The 20,423-nt window shown below is 37.9% G+C and overlaps 1 long non-coding RNA gene across 2 annotated transcripts; it reads right to left on the bottom strand.

The window, feature by feature from the left end:
* Nucleotides 1–137: 137 nt before the first annotated feature.
* Nucleotides 138–9,412, bottom strand: LOC145667758 (uncharacterized). 2 transcript variants are annotated; one of them, XR_014127912.1, is made up of 3 exons: nt 9,186–9,412; nt 4,515–4,599; nt 138–355 (listed from the first exon to the last, which is right to left on the bottom strand). It is a non-coding gene; the product is annotated as an uncharacterized LOC145667758 (long non-coding RNA). The 2 variants fall into 2 exon arrangements; XR_014127911.1 differs by lacking the exon at nt 9,186–9,412 and having other exon boundaries at nt 4,515–4,672.
* Nucleotides 9,413–20,423: the final 11,011 nt, after the last annotated feature.

Here is a 20,423-nt window from a genome sequence, read left to right as displayed (position 1 = left end):
AAGAAACTAATCCAAACATTGGAGCTTACAGTATATCTATCATCTCAAAGCTCTCATTAATGCTTCGAACTTCATGACTATAATGATACAAGGACATAATGAAACATAGTACTGTTATTATTATTGATTGAATTTATTTATACATTTAAGTACAGAAGCCATAAGTGACTAGTTGGATATTCTTTGGTTTTTAGCCATAGTAGCCCAAGCCCAGAAGTCCAGGAGTATGAGTTTGGATCCTGGAACTTCCGCTGCTGGAGAAAGGTCCATGGAGGACGCCGCTGCTCTGAGAGGAGATAGCTGATGGTAAGAGGTACTGAGCGGAGGCAGCGACCACAATGACGAGGAGAACGAACTGTAAAAACAAATAATAGAAGTTAATAACTCAAGATATTGCGTATGTTAAATACCATTTACGCATTTACATTACATTTGAAATATTGTGGCATATAAGATGTACAGATGATTATTAAAAATACATATATATATAGAAACTAAAATAAACTTCTAACATAACAACCTTTAAGGCGTCAGAGCCTACCAATCAGCTTGTGGCACTTATGAGTTCGACATTTTCTCTTTCAAGCAGCTCTCCAATTGTAATCATAAGTCTGGATGAACACTGCAATGCTAAAAGCATCTCGTGAGTAACGAACGGTCATTCTTCTTTACTCTGACCATACCTGGCACTGGTTGACTTCTCTGATCTCATGAAAAGCGGGATTCCAGTACGGCTTTTAAAAAATGGTGTTGGCAATACATATGTAAGTCGCGCTTAAAAATGATCTGTCAAAAGTTATTTCTTGTACTAATAACTTTTGAGTGAAATTTATTAACAGGGTGATGTTGTCTGACTACTGTCTGTTGATTTACATGGAACTATATATTAGAAATTATGATCATCGGTGAAAGAAAATAGTATAAATTGTAAATACAATAGGACAGGAGTTTTCAAACTTTTTGCAGTTGAGGTTCCCCTCAACCACCAAAATCTGAACGCGCCTCCCCTGCGGAAATGAAATGTGTCAACAACATAAATACGTACATGAGTCCCTAAAAGAGAGACTATCACTATGATAGACTACGTTTCATTTATTCATCACTAATGAAAATATCTCATTAACACAGGTGATTTTCATTGTACACACTGACTACTCCTTTTAATATTATTAGCCGGTGTTAATAATTATAAATTGTGGTAAGTGTTAAAATTGAAAACTACGTGCAGAGAGGGAATTTAAATAAAAACTGACACATTTACATCTGGAGTAAAGTCAATAGGAAGTAAGACAATTCGTGAATGGCAGTAGTACTTTAGAAAATATTAAAACTCAAGAATCGTTCCAAAAATAATAACAGAAAATTAAGAGAAAGAAACATTCAGCTAAGATGGCGTCCCGCGAAATTTTAAAGACGCTGAAGAAGACACGCTATTCTACAGAGATAAAGTAGAAGATCGTTAGAGGGCAACTAACAAGCATTTTAACGTTTAAGCCAAAGGTGAAAAGGTCATCCCGGATCGTATGTGGAACAAAAAGTAATACAAAGGCTTAGTCCGGTGTGTATTACTAAAGAAGAAGGGTGCAGATTTAAGTATAGTATTGCGTTATACGTAAATAGGTTCCATTTTAGGATCTTTATTCAAAGGTACTCGCGCCTCCCCTGACAATTTTCGGCGCATCCTGAGGGTGGCGCGCCGCACAGTTTGAAAACGCCTGCAATATGACGCTTACGAAAATCATTAAAAAAATCTGTTTGAATGCGATTGTATAGAAAACATAAGGCTATATCCAAGGGAAGAATGTTAGAAATTAGACTCTACCTATAATTTACTCCAAGTGAAACTACACTTCAACTCTACTAATGAGATTCTTGACCATGACACGTATTCTTCCATTTGCAGGAAATTTAGAATATTCTTCGCCCTGTGATATTCTGTTTTGACGTTAACAATTGCTTTCCTCAAAAAGTTGCACAAATTACAGTCTGCTTTTTCGGTTCCGCCCGTTTCGCACACCGTACCTTCTACCACATCTGAAGACAATTCTAACGGAGGTATTTTTATCCCCCCTTTTTTAAACTGACAATCTCCTCTCTACAATATTTTCTGGATAGGCTTTGTTATATTACATAGTTCCATTAAAACTTCAGGAAATGTTTACAAAAAAAATCTTAAAGCACCAAATGAGATCTTGCCACTTCAGCAGCACGTAATTTTTTTCTAATATCTGCGAAAACAGCATCGAAGCTTCAGGATATACCTATTGTAAAAATTAAATTATTTCACCTTAGTCTCACGAAGAGTTGTGGCTGACTTGACAGCTTAGAACGAAAGGAGTCTCCAGTTGAAAAGACCAACAACTACTGACGGGCTGACCACACAACCCGACCAAATATTACTTCGACATGAAAGAGTAGCTTCCCCATCAGGATGCCGCGGTCGGCAAGAGGGATTGCCGCCGTCGACGTTTCGGCGTCTTTCCGACAACATTTGCCGCGGTCGCCGTCCGCTGTTTGCTGTCTCCTTCCAAAATGTTTGTCAAGGGTCCTCTCGTACTTGTATTTTATTTTAAGTATTTACTTCTCATATACCCTTTACGTGCAGTCCCTTTACTACATTTCTTTTAATGCATTTACCTTTTTTATGGTCGGCACGCCGTCAACGTTTCGACGTCTTTACAACTATCATTTGCCGACTTTCTGTCGACTCCGTTTTCACAAGACATGTTTTATGGAATTAGTGCCCACCCACAAGAAAAACCTTCGGACAGTTTCAATTTTTACTTCATCATTAAAGAAGATACAGGCTCTATTCATTTTCCAAAATTCGACTCTTTGCCGCTGGTACGCGTTATTGCAACTTTCGCCAACGTCGTGCCGACGTCGCTTTTCAAGAAATTGCCGGCAGTCTCTTTTTGCAGTCGTCGTCCGACTGTCTGCCGATTGTTTCGAGAAAGCTTTATACGAGGGAAATATAAGTCCTAATTCGTATTTTAAAGCAACAAATTACCTTCTAACTCTCTTTGTTTTCTTTTGGTGAACGAATCTTTTTTTGCTCGTCGCGGTCGAAAATCGAGCGGAAAGACGCCGGTGTCCGACGCCGGCAATCCGACCGCGGCATCTGGTCGGCATGGCATGGATAAATTGTCCGAATATAGGCGGCAGGATCCTGATGGGGTTAAATCACGTATTTCCTATCCCAGGAACGGGTCTTGATAGATTTAATATTAAATGAATACTGACACTGGAAGTTTGTCCAGAAGCGTTAGACGTAGAGCGTTCACTTCTGGTTCGAGGGATCAACACTTGCACACTCCATCTCTGTTATTTTGGGTTTTCTATACTGATGTTCTCTGCCTGTCTACTCAAGAGCTTCTAAACTGCCTCACAATCAAAGACTGATTAGGGAAGTCACACCAGTGGAAAAAAATGTATCACTTCAAACCAAAGAAATTACCCCTTCTTCCCCAGACAAATAAAAAATGATGTTCCTGCAAACAGACATTGAATATTTGTAATCTCATTTCAACTTAACTGATTTAATTTTAGAAAAAATGGAAATATTCAGTTTTATCTGTGTACGCTTTTACCTGAAAGAAAATGTTGAGACGAGTTGATTTTGAGTTTAACCCCTTTCAGCAGCGAGGTCATACGAGACGAAACGTACTGATTAACGTGGAATCCGAACCACAAGAGCTCCCACCGGGAATCGAACGCGGGTCTCCCATGCCAAAGACGCGTATGCTAACTGCTTAGCCACGAAGCTCAATATTGAGACAAGTTGAAGCTGAAATACACTGATTTCAGTTTTAATGGTAAGGATTGCAGACTGGTGAATCGTATGTGATATGATACATACAAACATTTAGCAGTGAATCTAACCTTTTATTCTATTCATAGAAGGAAAAGGAAGCATCCTCTTGGTCTCCTAATTTCCCGGACTACTTATTCCCTCTCTTGATATTCTTCAATTCAAACATTTACCTTTCTTTATAATTAAACGATGTAAATATGCCTTTGCTATAATGACTAAAATCCCTTATGTTGATATCCGTACAAGTTGGTGTGGAACACCAGTTTCGCTTATCAGCTCTTAGTTTTGGTGTTAGTGACGACGAACGACTTGAATCACAACTAACAACGGTCGAAAGTAGGAGAAACGAAAGAAAGTAACAACTAAGAACAAGAAACAGAGGAATGGAATGGACGAAAGAAAGAATAAAAGAACGCAGTTCTTACATGGAATGAAATTTGACAAATACAGTATTATTTCTGAACAAAAAGCATAAGAGCATGGAAAGTCAATGAAATTCTTAGAAAAGGTAAAAGGGATTATTGTTGTATTACGTGGAATGCGAAAAACTAACAAATTTACTTCAGGGCGGGGCTTGAGCCCGATAGCTCCCCTAAATACCCCACTGTCTACTTAATAACGATTTATTTAGCTCTGATAGTTCTTTTCCATTTTACTTGACAATAATAATAATAATAATAAAAAAGTATTAGGTACTTACCAACTTGAACATCTTGTATTAACGTGATAGGCTTCTCAGGCTAAACTGATGTTCGAATATGTGTTCCGAGACCCTTATATACTACCTGAAACGGAAATTCTCAATCTCAATAGACATGGCTATGTAACTGAAATGAAACAAACACAAAGAACGTACGGAAGGTCATGTATGAAATTCAACGCCGGCGAGTCATTGACCACGCCCATCAAATGAACACAAAAGCAAAATGTTCTTCAGCAGTTCAGCTCTTGCATCAGATTTTTTTTTTCATCTAACGTTTCAATATTGCAGACAGTGGCGGCGTAAGGCAAACTGGGGCCCGGGGCCAGTGAAGTAGGTTGGGACCCCTTTTCAAACAATCGTGATTTATACAATCCTATTTTTGACATTCATTTACATAATCATTCTTTCTGTTTGCTCCTCCCCCTTTCCCGTTGGTGTGTGTGTTTAGATCATTATAATCTGGGATATATTAAACAAATAGGGCTGACATTCAGCATCCCTGTCTATTTTTTAAATGCTTAGAACCGCCTTCAGGCTGGTATCTACTGGACCCCGATTATCATTGCATATTTTTTCCTTTTTGTTCATTTTTAAACAAACGACACGATAGAAAAAGGATTAGGGTTAGAAGTGTAACGGAAACTACAATCCACAACAGAAATAACAATCTTAAGAAGAAACTAAACGTAACAATCAAGAATCCAGAGTTTATCCTACACCTATACTATCGTAGTATCAACACGTACTGTAATTAGATGGAATAGTGGAAGTAATGCTCCTAATAATACAGTTAGAGACAAATTTACGTACAAAACGTAACAATCAGCTGATATTGCAAAAATTGCAAATAATAATATAACCGATGAGCTCTATATTTTCTAGAATATTTTCGTTGGGTTCTCGCCTTTGGTGTTTCTCCTGCGCAATTTCTCATATGGTTAAGTTTATTCATAGTTTCTCACCTGTCTGAATTTACGTTAGATGGGTTTTATTTGATTAATTTTTCTTCCTACAATTAGCCCCATTCACTTTAACATTCGGTTTCTCTCCAGTGATAATGTACGATCTATTTAGTCCTGCTGCTTTTGCCGAAATATCAATGAATAGTTAAGCACTAGAAATTTCTCTCCTGCTTTTTTTTTTTTTTTTTTTTTTTACTATTGTTTCCAGATTTTGCACTTGTTTTATGATTATATTATTTTGTATTTAATAATTCAGTCATGTTTATATTCTGTCACTTATGACTATTTCCATTATCATTTACTAACATACTTAGTATTAGAATATATTATAACAAAAAATCCTGAATATATTGAATAATTGGGGATATTATAGATTAAGTACGTGAGCACAGAATTCTACTATGGGTTATACCATCCTACTTTTCATTACCACCGATCACCAGTCAATTGACAAATCTTTATAGTTTTTTTATTACTCTTTTGGTACTTTTGGGGCGCGGTGTTTCAGTGGTAGAGAGTTCACCCCCGGTGCTTGGGGTCCCTAGTTCGATCCCAGCTCGCGCCGTGTGGACTTTGTGGTGGACAAACACCGTGCTTGTGGGTTTTCTCGGGGTTCTCCCGTTTCCTCCCACTTTCTTCATTCCACCTTTTCATTCATTTCTCATCATCACCGTCCCCTTTAGCCTAACCGACATAACCGTGGGACGTAAAACAAAGATTTCATTTTCTTTTGGTACTTTTGTATTTTTGTTGCCTTTAATTGAAACATGAAACTACTTTCGACAGTAGTTCCTCTACCATATAGACTATGTTCCACCAACATGCAAAATTATACCTTCCTTGCTTTGGTAGCAGCGAAAGTCTCAACTATATTATCAGAATCCAGTATTCTATATGCTATTTCATTTTCGATAGAAAGAATGGCCAGATTCGTGAATCTTTCCTGACTCATTGTGGAACGCAAGTATGTTTTTATCAATTTCATTTTGATGAAAAACCTTACATGATCCGACAGATACGGGCAGTGTTACAAAATCTGAAGAGTAGTTGCCAAACTTTAGTAAATTTCAAGCCCCATTGAAGATACATATTTCAGGATACGTTGTGCTGAAAAGTTAAGTTGTTCTTTAGCTTTCTGAGCACACCTTAGTGAACGAATTAAATCCTTACAATCCTGAAATAATAATAAGCCATCCAGGTCATTCGGGTAGAACAAAGCCAAATCAGAGCTACATGCTTTTAGCCTTTCCTCGCTCTCATCATCTAGCTGCTGCACAAAGTTGGCCATAGAACACAGGAATCCAAATCTGTCGTTCAGATCGTGCAGTTGAGTAAAATGATCATACATTAGTTGTCTCATATCTAGAATTGCATTGATAGAGCGCTTCAATTCGGCCTGTGCAGTCACGTTTCATTCTTTGCTTCTCCAGGCATGCATCTGCTTCTACTGTGTGTACCCACAATTATGTTCCATGCCCTGCAACTTCTTTCAGCTGTGGATATGATTTCCTTGCCCAGCTCAAGTCTCCATATATTAATAGTGTTAACCAGGCTTTGTAACTGAATAAGAGTTTGATTGAAATCCTGAGATTGAAGGCATTTTTGGATCCGATCAATATATTGCAGACCAGAAATATAGTAAAGCGATGAAGTTAAATGACTGGATGCTTGCAAGAAGAAGACCAGCATCTCTTCTAGTATCAAGTGTTTCAATCGAAGTGTCACGCAGATCTTCCAACAGATCAATTACTTCATCCAATTGACTAGAAAGTGCCTTTAAAGCTTCTGCTTTTGAACTCCATCTAGTGTCATTTTCATGTTTCAGACCAATCTTTACGTGATTTTGCAGCACATTCCATCGGTGAGTAGATCTAGAGAAGAATACCAACAAACGTTTCATTTCTCCCAACAAAGTCACCGCCAGAACGTTAACGTGCGCAGCATGTAAGCCACAAGGTTCAATGAATTATTGTTACAAGGAACAAAAATGGCCAAAGGACTTATATTCCGTATCAAAGTTTGAACTCCAGAATATTGCCCGGCCTGATTATCACAAGACTGGCCTCTGGAATCTTAATATCAAGCCTATCACATTGAAGTTTCTTCAGTATTTAAGCAGAAATACTCTCAGCACTCTTTCCTTCGACAGAGATGAAATCAATAAATGCTTCCCGAACTTGAACAGAATCACGTTGTATGTCAACAAATCGAATGATTTGTGACAAGTGTTCCATATGAGAACAATCAGGAGTTGAATTAAATATAATGCTGAAACACTTGTTATTTGAACACTTGTTTTCTTATTGAACATTTTCTTCACTCTAAATTTGTGGGCTGAAATGTAAATTCATACGCCAAAAAACAAGAGCAGAAATGGGGAAACTAGCTAAGCAAAAGGGTTTTGCTTGCTGAAAATTCGACTTGTAAAGAACAAAAGAATAAAGACAGAAGGAAAACAAGTGAATCAGCGACTATAGCGTCTGCACCAAAGAGCTTTTAATTAGGAACAGAATGCTAGTACCCTAATAAAGCATTATATACGTTGATCCCTTCTTTCTACCCTTCTCTTGAACTGATATATGAATAAATAAATAAATAGTGATAGTTTAGGAAGCAGGCTAGAAGACGGGGCCCCATTACTTCCATCATAAGACCTTAGAATGTAAATAACACAATATACTTTGACTTTCATTATATTTTAATCTACACTCAGCTTTTCCTTTAAATTTCTCTGAGGTTATTGAACAGAGTGAAGCTTTTATTTTATTCATAATTTAATCCACATACATTTTTCCTTTAAATTTCTTTGGGGCCCCAAGAGAGTAAAACTTTTATTTTCATTTCTCACCTATATTCAACTTTAAAAAAAAATCTTGGGGGCCCCAAGAAAGTAAAACGTCTGTTTTATTTTTTCGCCTGCATTCAGCCTGTTCCTTTAAAATTCTTTGGGGGCTCCAAGAGTATAAAACATTTACTTTATTTTTCACCTATATTCAGAGCTTTTTCCTTTAAATTTCTTTGGGAGCCTCCAAGATAATGAAACTTTTATTTTATTTATTTTGAATCTACATTCAGTTTTATTCTTTAAATTTCTTTCGGGTCCCCAAGAGAGTGAGGCCCGAAGCTTATAGTTTGTTTAGCTTATACGGAAATCCAGCACTGATTAGCTTTATTAGACAGATGTTTCTGTTGTTTCATCCGTTATTTGGTGTAATATTGATTGACAATTAATTGCGTTTACATTTAGGGAAGGTGTGGATTATAAACCTTCATGGCCCTTGTATGGCTCATGCTAACAAGGTTCCTTAGTTATTATTTTTTACCTACCGTCGGGGGCCCCCAGGAAGTGAGGCCCGGGGCGGCGGCACCGCTCGCCCCGCCCTTACGCCGCCACTGATTGCAGATATCAGCGCTTCCGCATACATATATTACTAATGGCTTGATTTATTATGATCACGCAAGTGGAACTTACTAATAATGTTAGTACGTTCGTAAGTAGCCAGATTTAATGAACGAAAAACCGGGACACTAATCTAAGGCTATATATAAGGTCAGGGTCCCTACTTATTTGGTCAGCATCAATTAATTACCTGTCTCTCCCAGGTTACCAACCATAGTTTTCCAGTTCATTCTACACACAGTTAACATAAATGAAGCTCACAAGGATTGTATCAAGAATGTGAAAAGGTAAAATAAGAAGAGCTACCTGGCGTCCTTTATTCCGAACTCCAATTTGTTGTGTTTAACAGGTCACAAATATTGCGCGAATTACGACACACTCTCCCATTTATGATTTAAGAGACTTATTTTTCCTTTGTTGCGTCGTCACCAGAGTCAGAAACACAATCCTAAAAGAAATACAAATTAAGCAAGAAAAAAATACATTTACGGTAAATCCAGAACGATAAACAAAAAGTAAATCTCTTTAAAGACTTACGCAGGATCTCCAAAAGTTTGGCAGAAAAATCTAGTACTTATCAAAATTACACAAGAGATATACCATTATGGGACGTCCGTGAACTTGCCCCACCCCCCACTTTGAGCACTAACGATAAAATTAGTGTCAATCGTTAGTGCATCGTTAGTGCTTCTTAGTCCACCAACCCCTAACGTTAGTGCTTAATTAGGGTAGGAGCTACAAGCAAAAAAACCTTTGGGGGGGCAAGTTCACGCTGCCCCCCACTTCAAGCACTAACGAAATAACTAGTGCCATTCGTTAGTGCATCGTTAGTGCTTCCTAGTGCACCAACCCGTGACGTTAGTGCTTCATTAGTGTAGGCTCTAGAGCCAAAACAATGGTACACACTGGGCCCCCACCTCAAGCAATAAGGAAAGGAATAGTGCCGTTCGTTATTGCTTCTAGAAAATACTAAAAGTTTCGTTAGTGCTTCACTATTAGTGTAGATATAGCCAATTATAAGTCACGAAACTCCCATAAGAAATGCATGGGGAATTTTTCATTGCGTCAAATTACCGCCAAATTCCAAAGCACTATTGACCTCTTCTAGTGCATCGTTAGCGCTTATTACTGCAAAAACCGCTAACGTTAGTGCTTCATTAGTGTAGGAGTTATAAAGAAAAAACATTTGGGGGGCCAAGTTCACGCTGCCCCCCACTTCAAGCATTAACGATAAAATTAGTACCATTCGTTAGTGCATCGTTAGTGCTTCTAGAAAACACTTATAGTTTCGTTAGTGCTTAAATATTACTGTGGTTATGGCTAATTACGTCATGAAACTCCCATAAGAAATGCATGGGGAATTTTTCATTGCGTCGAATTACCGCCGAATACAAAAGCACTAATGAATTCTTGTAGTGCAATCCTTAGTGCATCGTTCGTGCTTCTTAGTGCACCAACCCTAACATTAGTGCTTCATTAGTACAGGAACTACAAGTTAAAAAACACTTTGGGCCTAGCGTGAACTTGCCCCCCCCACTTTGAGTACTAACGAAAAGATTAGTGCCATTCGTTAGTATATCGTTAGTGCTTTCAGAAAATACTAATGGTTTCGTTAGTGCTTCACTATTAGTGTAGATATAGCCAATTGTAAATCACGAAACTCCCATAAGAAATGCATGGGGAATTTTTCATTGCGTTAAATTACCGCCAAATTCAAAAGCACTAATGATCTCTTTTAGTGCAATCGTTAGTACTTCTTAGTGCGCCAACCCTAACGTTAGTGCTTCATTAGTGTAGGAACTACAAGTGAAAAACCCTTTGGGCCTAGCGTAAACTTGGCCCCCCTACTTTGAGCACTAACGAAAAGATTAGTGCCATTCGTTAGTATATCGTTAGTGCTTCTAGAAAATACTAATAGTTTCGTTAGTGCTTCACTATTAATGTAGATATAGCCAATTGTAAGTCACGAAACTCCCATAAGAAATGCATGGGGAATTTATCATTGCGTTAAATTACCGCCAAATTCAAAAGCACGAATGACTTCTTGTAGTGCAATTGTTAGTGCTTCTTAGTGCACCAACCCTAAAATTAGTGCTTCATTAGTGTAGGAACTTCAAGTAAAAAACCCTTTGAGCCTAGCGTGAACTTGGCCCCCCAGCTTGAGCACTAACGAAAAGATTAGTGCCATTCGTTATTGCATTGTTAATGGTTATGTAAGATACTAATAGTTTCGTTAGTGCTTCACTATTAGTGTAGATATAGGCAATTATAAGTCACGAAACTCCCATAAGAAAAACATGGGGATTTTTTCATTAGGTCAAATTCTCACGAAATTCAAATGCAGTAGTTGTCTCTTCTAGTGGCATCGTTAGTGTTTCGTTATTGCTTGTTAGTGTACCAACACCGAACATTAATGCTTCTCATCGTGAATGCTTTTATTGGCTAGCGTATAGTTAACTTCCCCTAAGTTTTATTTTCTACCGTCCATACTGTTGATGCACTAATGTTTGGAGTTTTGCAATAAGAGGTACTAACACTACACTATACTATAACCATTACACTATATGTGGTTATTAGTGCTTTTAAATATGTGGGAAATTTACAAAATGAAAAATGCTGTGTCTAAATTTAGCCCCGCACGATTCTCAAATGCTAGTAAAACTATTTACATGTTTAGTGCTAAGTAATTTCACATTAGTGCACTAAACAGTAACGATAGCACTATCATACTTTAGTAGTTATTAATGAACAACTCGTTCGGGGCTAACTTTAGATTTTTCAACTTTTACACATTTTTATAGTAATTGTGCCACAAAAGTGGGACTAACACCAGTGGGTAGTGCATTAATAGAACCCTATTAAACACTGATTGCTGTCATAGTTTAGGAGTTATAAGTGAATAACACATTCCGGGCTAAATTTAAATTTATCGAAGTTTATAATAATTGTCTCACAGAAGGGGAATAATCGTCAAAGGTTAGTACAGTGTTAATACTCCAAAAAGCTCTAACGTTAGTGAAATTGTAGTTTGGGAATTATCAATGAATAACTCGGACGAGACTGAATTTAAAAGTATCGAAAAACACTAATTTTCTCACAAAGGTAGGACAAGTATAGTGCATCCTTAACGCTTCAAAAAATAATAAGTACTAACGTTAGTGCTATCATATTTTTGGACTTATTAATGAAAACTCAACCCGTCTAACTTTAGGTTTTTCAACTTAAACAGTTTTACACTAATTGTAACAAAAAAGTAGGACAAACACAAGCGCTTACTGCATTGCTAGAGCTATAAAACATTAAGCATTCTCGTTAGTGCTTTCATGAATAGTCCGGATAGGATTGAATTTAAATTTTCGAACTTCACACTAATTGTCCCACAAAGGTAAGATAACCGCCGAAGGTTAGTGACTGTTAGTGCTTCATGAAACACTAATCACTTAACGTCAGTGCCGTCACAGTTTAGGAGTTTTACCAAATAACTCGAGCGGGGCTAACTTCAGGTTTTTCAATTTTTACACAATTATTGTAAAATTCGATAAATTTTAATTGAGTTCCGTCCGAGTTATTCACTGATAACTCCTAAACTGTGATAGCACTATCGTCAATGCTTAGTATTTTTGAAAGCACGATCCTTTAGCAATTATCCTACCTTTGGATTGACAATTATTGTAAAATTCGACAAATTTGAATTTAGGCTCGTGCGTGTTATTCGTTAATAACACTTAAATTGATAACACCAGCATTAGTGCTTATTCAGCGGAGGACTAAACGCTGGTTTGATCCATTTCTGTCAGACAATTAGCGTAAAATTGTACAAAATTTAAAGATCTAAAGTAGCCCCCCCCTCCGAGTTATTCATTTTAACCCCTAAACTATGATACCAGTAACATTAATGCTTAGTGTCTTTGGGAGCACTAACGATGTACTAATCTTTGACGTTTATTCAACCTTTGTGGGACAATTATTGTAAAATTTGCTAAAATTAAAATTAGCACAGAGTGAGTTATTCACTTATAACTCTTAAACTATAATCGCGCTAACACTAATGCTTCGTGTTTCGGGAAGCAATAAGGATGCACTAACTTTTGACGTCTATCTCACCTTTGTAGGACAATAATTGTAGAATTAGAAAATTTTCAATTTAGTCTTGCAAATAATGTTCACTAATATAGAGTTGAATCAAAGCACTAACGTTAGAGTTTAGTGTACTAATGGGTACTAACGATGTACTAACCATGTCAAACGTTTTTTTAGTATTTGAGATGCGTGCGGGGCTAAATTTAGACACGTAGCATTTTCCATTTTGTAAAATTCTTCCACCAAATTTAAAAGCACTAATAACCATATATTAGTGTAATGGTTGTTGCTATTACGTTCGGGAATATAACACAATGAAAAATACCCCATGTATTTGTTATGGGAGTTTCGTGACTTATAATTGGCTATATCTACACTAATAGTGAAGCACTAACGAAACTATTAGTATTTTCTACAAGCACAAACGATGCACTATCGAATGGTAATAACCTTTTCGTTAGTGCTCAAACTGGGGGGCCAAGTTCACGTTAGGCTCAAAGGTTCTTTTTACTTGTACTTCCTACACTAATGAAGCACTAACGTTAGGCTTGGTAGACTAAAAAGCACTAACGATGCACTAAAACAGATCATTAGTGCTTTTGAATTTGGCGGTAATTTAACGCAATGAAAAATTCCCCATGCATTTCTTCTGGGCGTTTCGTGACTTACAATTGGCTATATCTACACTAATAATGAAGCACTAACGAAACTATTAGTATTTTCTACAAGCACTAACGATATACTAACGAATGGCACTAATCTTTTCGTTAGTGCTCAAAGTGGGAGGCCAAGTTCACGCTAGGCTAAAAGGGTTTTTACTTGTAGTTCATACACTAATGAAGCACTAATTTTAGGGTTGGTGCACTAATAAGCACTAACGATTGCACTACAAGAATTCATTAGTGCTTTTGAATTTGGCGGTAATTTAACGCAATGAAAAATTCCCCATGAATTTCCTCTGGGAGTTTCGTGACTTACAATTGGCTATATCTACACTAATAGTGAAGGACTAACAAAACTATTAGTATTTTCTGAGAGCACTAACGATATACTAACGAATGGCACTAATCTTTTGTTAGTGCTCAAAGTGGGAGGCCAAGTTCACGCTAGGCTAAAAGGGTTTTTACTTGTAGTTCATACACTAATGAAGCACTAATGTTATTGTTGGTGCACTAATAAGCACTAACGATTGAACTACAAAAATTCATTAGTGCTTTTGAATTTGGCGGTAATTTAACGCAATGAAAAATTCCCCATGCATTTCTTATGGGAGTTTCGTGACACAATTGGCTATATCTACACTAATAATGAAGCAGTAACGAAACTATTAGTATTTTCTGGAAGCACTAACGATATACTAACGAATGGCACTAGTCTTTTCGTTAGTACTCAAAGTGGGGGGGGGGCAGTTCACGCTAGGCCCAAAGGGTTTTTCACTTGTAGTTCCTACACTAATAAAGCACTAACGTTAGGGTTGGTGCACTAAGAAGTACTAACGATGCACTAACTATTGCACTAAAAGAGATTATTAGTGCTTTTGAATTTGGCGGTAATTTAACGCAATGAAAAATTCCCCATGCATTTCTTCTGGGCGTTTCGTGACTTACAATTGGCTATATCTACACTAATAGTGAAGGACTAACAAAACTATTAGTATTTTCTGAGAGCACTAACGATATGCTAACGAATGGCACTAATCTTTCGTTAGTGCTCAAAGTGGGAGGCCAAGTTCACGCTAGGCTAAAAGGGTTTTTACTTGTAGTTCATACACTAATGAAGCACTAATGTTATTGTTGGTGCACTAATAAGCACTAACGATTGCACTACAAGAATTCATTAGTACTTTTGAATTTGGCGGTAATTTAACGCAATAAAAAATTCCCCATGCATTTCTTATGGGAGTTTCTTGACTTATAATTGGCTACATCTACACTAATAGTGAAGCACTAACGAAACTTTTAGTATTTTCTAGAAGCACTAACGATGCACTAACGAACGGCACTATTCCTTTCCTTATTGCTTGAAGTGGGGGGCCAGCGTGTACCATTGTTTTGGCTCTAGAGCCTACACTAATGAAGCACTAACGTCACGGGTTGGTGCATTAGAAAGCACTAACGATGCACTAACGAATGGCACTAGTTATTTCGTTAGTGCTTGAAGTGGGGGCAGCGTGAACTTGGCCCCCCAAAGGTTTTTTTGCTTGTAGCTCCTACACTAATTAAGCACTAACGTTAGGGGTTGGTGCACTAAGAAGCACTAACGATGAACTAACGATTGACACTAATTTTATCGTTAGTGCTCAAAGTGGGTGGGGCAAGTTCACGGACCTCATTATTGGGCTTATGCAGAGTCGTTTTGACGTGTGATTAGTGACATACTAAAGAGTTCGACTGACATGTTTCCTGTAGTAGTCAGGCCTTTAGTATGACACCAATCATATTTCAAAACGATTCTGCATAAGGCGGTATGTGTTAAACTGTCACTTCTTATGCTAGACTAAGTTGTTACGGAATTTAACCTGAAAATTACTGAAAAATTTGACTTTACTCTGCACCAGCAAAGAACACTTCACTCTACATCTACTGGACTGGATGAAACGCTTCATTGTAAAATTGTTTGTCAGAAGATGGCACATAGGACGAAATAGGCAGTTGAAATGAGGTTAACATGCAGCGAATGAGAGCAGTACCGCCATTGGTAACTAAGATTTCGACAATGAAACAGTTCTCCGCTGAAGATTGAAGTACAAGCCTGTAATCGAAAAAAAAAAAAAAAAATCCATTGAAAGTAATATTCAGGCCCGCAATCAGCCACAGAGGTTTGGGGGATTATGAATATGTTAGGGGGGCCAAGTCATTAAAAATTCTCTTACAAATATCTAAATTGTGTTTTTTGTATTAAGGTCTGGAGGGTCCACGAAAAGTTTAGGGGGGCAGGCCCCCCTCTGGTTGCGGACCTGGTGATATTCAAGAAATCATTACCATAACATATGCCCACATATGTCCCCTCTTGAATATTTTTAATTTTTTTTCCTTCTGAAAGCTAAACAACCCATAGGACGAAAGAAGGATGTGATTTTCAAACTCCTTGTTGTTTATTTAGTAAAATTAATTAGCTACACAATCTTCCGGAAACCTTCTCTTTTTAGGTCAGACATATTAGTTCTTTCAGGATAGATTCTTCTTTAAATCTGAAGAACGAAAACCGGGACAAAGTGGCGTCCCGAGAGCCTTTTTCGGGACAGTTAATTCTTTAATTGAAAACCGGGACGTCTGGCAACACTACTCAACACGATAATTCGTGAACGAAAGGGAATATTTGAATTCTATTTTTTTTTGGGGGGGGGGGGTAATGATTGTCTCAGCCGAGTCAATCTTTTAAAAATCTTCACGGGTAACGGCGGATTTAATGGTAGTTATCCATTTCCCATAGTACTATTAAAATAAAGGTAGTACACCATTAAATATATCACCGTTAAATGGCAACAAACATTCTCCAGTGGCTGACATTTATCGGATAAAACTGAAACTTCTAGTGCATGATCCTTTCATTAGAACTTTAAACTCTGTCTTAAGCAGCTAAAGGTGAAGAAAAATATTTGTTAACATTAGCAAATTACATGTATGTTACTGCAGACAAAATTTTTCGTTCCCTCGTGTCTCTTTCTGTGCCATCTATAGTGAATTAGTGGAGTGAATGATATATATTCGTATTCTCTAAACCAACAAGCCTTTACCCTAGCAACACACCTGATTTGCTTTACATGGGCTGATGGTTAACATGGTTGGAAATAGGAAAGTTGAAACATACATTGGCTCAATGTAACTTAAAATGTGTGATGGCCAACATCAATATCACGCCATTTGTTCAACAGTTTTCGACCAACACTCTTAAATGCAATTTTATGTATTTCGCATGAGTAACACTGATAATTGAGTGGCTGACAAATATCCGGTTAAGTGGCCAATTATAACGTAAGGCCTACAAGAGCTTTGCACCAAATTTCGAACATTTATGAAAAACGATTCAGGTCCTGAAAATTGTTAAAAAGCCCCATTTTCCCTATCTTTCTGGGAAGGAATTTCTAAAATGTTAGCAAGTGACATAATGGGGAATTCTAGAATCATAAGATAAACTTTATTGTTACTAGCATTGCGTCCTGCTTCTTTAGATACGTTAATGATACATTTCCTATCTAGCCACATGGTCCTGAAACACTACATGTTTCCTGGAATTTCTCAACAGTTGTTACCCTTAAATCAAGTTCACCATGAAAGTGGAGCAGAATGAATGCCTCCCCTTTTTCGATGTTCTTGTTCGTCGTATACCTGACGGCACATTAGAACACAGCGTATAGGGAACCGACACATACGGATCTTTATCTCAACGAAAGCAGATTATCACAACTCACGATGTCTTATGGGGCGTTTACACTTAGTCGATTTGCGTTCGATTCAGTTGAATTGACGTCACTTTCAACTTAATCGACCGTGTAAACGGGACTTCAACTTAATCGCTTGTTGATCGAAGGCGAGTAATCGACTGGCAACTGAATTGAAAGACGTTCTATTTTCTGTGGTTGAAATAATTGAACACATCCATCGATCTGATTCGGCCTAGTTGCTTCGATTTAGTGGCAAATGCAGCGAGTCGATTTAGTCGCACGACTAAATCGACCAAGTGTAAACGCTCCATTACAGTGCTAAACACCTTGCCCCACAGAGCAGTTCCCGTAAGTGACCAGGAAACTTTACAAGAGGAACTGAACCATCTTCGACGCTACAAGAGAATGGCTGCAGTCTTACATATATCAACCTGGCCACAAAAAGCGACGTCACTTTGCAACACAATGTGATCAAAAAAGTTAAGCGTGAGGATTGTCTCTATACTACTATATTGCCTTTCATCAGTTGTACCTCCGGCAAACTTAACAGAATACTTGTCAGACATGGCATAAGAGGAATTCATAAACCTCCAGTCAACATCAGATAATTGCTCAAACCAGTGAAAGACGACCTTCACCTGTGCTTTCCTGGTGTATAGTGTATACCATGTGAATGTGGCAGAGCATACATAGGACAGACTGGATGTGCAATAGAACAATGATGCCAAGAACATAACCGCTAGGTAAGATGAAAAGTCAGGGCTAACAGATTGATTGATTGATTTTTAGTTTAGCGTCCCTTTCAGCAGCGAGGCTATATGAGACGTGGACCTACTGATTAACGTGGAATCCGAACCACATGAGCTCCCGCCGGGAATCCAGGGCTAACAGAGTATAGCCTAGAGCTTGGCACACAGAACTGATTTTACAAATACCACCATAGTAGCCAAGTGCAGCATTTTATTTGGGACAGAACAATAAAGGAAACCATAACTGTATTACGGTTGAGTTGGGTTGATTTTGAGTTTAACGTCCCGTTCAGCAGCGAGACTATATGAGACGTGGACCTACTGATTAACGTGGAATCCGAACCACATGAGCTCCCGCCGGGAATCGAACCCGGGTCTTCCACAACTGTATTACGGGGAAGTCTCAATATAGACATTGGGTTTTGAACTCAGGCCTATCTGCTCCGTCCTTTTCAGAAACAAAAACAAATACTCAACAAAGCCATTTCTCGTAGGCACAACAACAACAACCAATCAGGACCCAGCATCTCCCTCAGCCAATCACAAGTACCCATCCATAGCTCTGCCCTTAATAATCGCTATATATACATGCTCATTTCTCCGGTCTCTCATCACACAAGTCACATTCATCGCACGGAGACCAATGAGTGCAAGTGCTGAAAGGCAGAGAGAGGAAGTTTTTACAGTTCATGCGACCGCGAGCAGATTTTCGTTTACAGTGCACAGGACCAATACAAGTCCTTGGAAATAGCCAGCAGCAGGATAAGATCACGAACTATGTCCGCGCAAAACTCTTCGCTCACAAAGATAATCGAGTAAGATAGTCTTTCTCAAGACCTGACGTAGTCACAAAGACAAGACCAATAGATAGTACAGGTACAGCTTTTGTAAGATTAGTGCTATCACCGAAACAGGCTCTTATTAGAGCCAACTGACGAGACAAGCTAAGGAATATTATCACCGTCAGTGATAATATAATCGCAACTGTCCCTTTTTAGGGCCAAAAGAAGTGTTATTGGAATACCCTCCCAGACAGCGTCGACGTTTAACGTACCGGAAGGAGAGGTTAAGACTATTTGCTATCTTGGTCCTCTTGAGCATCCGAGCTTAGAGTAGGAGCTCTTGTATGTACAGGCTTTTTCGACAGCCGGGTAGCGCATGGTACTAATCGATCCCGACGGGACTGTTGTGTTAGGGACAGTACCCACAAACACAAACACATGCTCTTATATAACAACACTACAGGCCTTGATACCCTGCGGTGTTAACGAAGGGACTGGAAACACGTTCCAGTTAAATTAAGTTGTTGATTTTAATAATAATAAACTCATTACAGTACTTTTGGACAGTAAACCCAATGAACTAACACCACAACGAAGGATCTGCTCTTTTCAAGGATCACTAAGAAGTAAGATGTTAAATCAACAATACAGCAGAGATCTGCTGTAAAGCTGACGCGACGAATCGGGATAGAAACTTCCCGCATAAAATTGTCACTTTTTTTTTTTCTGAACCTATTACCTTAACCTGTTTTATATTATGTGAATGAAAACAACATTCACATAACATAAAACAGGTTAAGGTAATAGGTTCAGCAAACTAAAAAAAAAAAAAAAAAGGAAATTAAAGAATCGTTCTTCATTCATAAATACAAACCTGCATTGGACCTTGACACTGGCAACATTGATCAAACTTGGGTACCTACCTTTGATGCATACTTTGGCCTAACATAGACATCGCGTTCTTTTTTTATTCTTTCATTCTTTTTTTCCACTCTGCTCTGTTCATCTCAGGATCTTTTTTTGTACGTTACTTTTATATAGTGGTATGTATTCCTAGTTTTACTCCTTTTATCTCCTTTCCATTTTAATCCTTTTTACCTTGCCACTGAGAAAGGAACCAGCTGAGAGTTCCGAAACGTCAAAATCTTTAAATTTTTCAAGGGAGGATTCATCGGTAAGTAGCCAATTTTTTGTTAATAGTGATTATATACGTTCGTTAAGAATTTTAGTGCTTGAATTCAAATTGCCATCCCATCTCCTATTCTGTTTCATTGCAAGTAACTGTAAATACTATTACTTTTAAAACTACATACGGAAACTAAATGTCTTCAGTTTGCATCTTCTCATAATATTGATTTAACGAATGAAATTAAACACATAAAGGGTTGTCAAATGAAATTCACTAAGTGACAATAAAATGACACCTTTCTTTGACTATCGTTGACGTATGCTTAAGGAAATTCTTACGAGTGAAGTGCGACCATCAACGCTGATCAATATATTAACTCTTGCTACTACAGGATATTAAGACTAACAAGTATGGCCTCCT

The sequence above is a fragment of the Thermobia domestica genome, chromosome 1 (assembly GCF_964235325.1).
Source record: "Thermobia domestica chromosome 1, izTheDome1.hap1.1, whole genome shotgun sequence".
Taxonomy (NCBI): domain Eukaryota; kingdom Metazoa; phylum Arthropoda; class Insecta; order Zygentoma; family Lepismatidae; genus Thermobia; species Thermobia domestica.
Note: the sequence above shows the minus strand (reverse complement) of the source record. Positions and strands in the feature narration are given on the sequence as shown.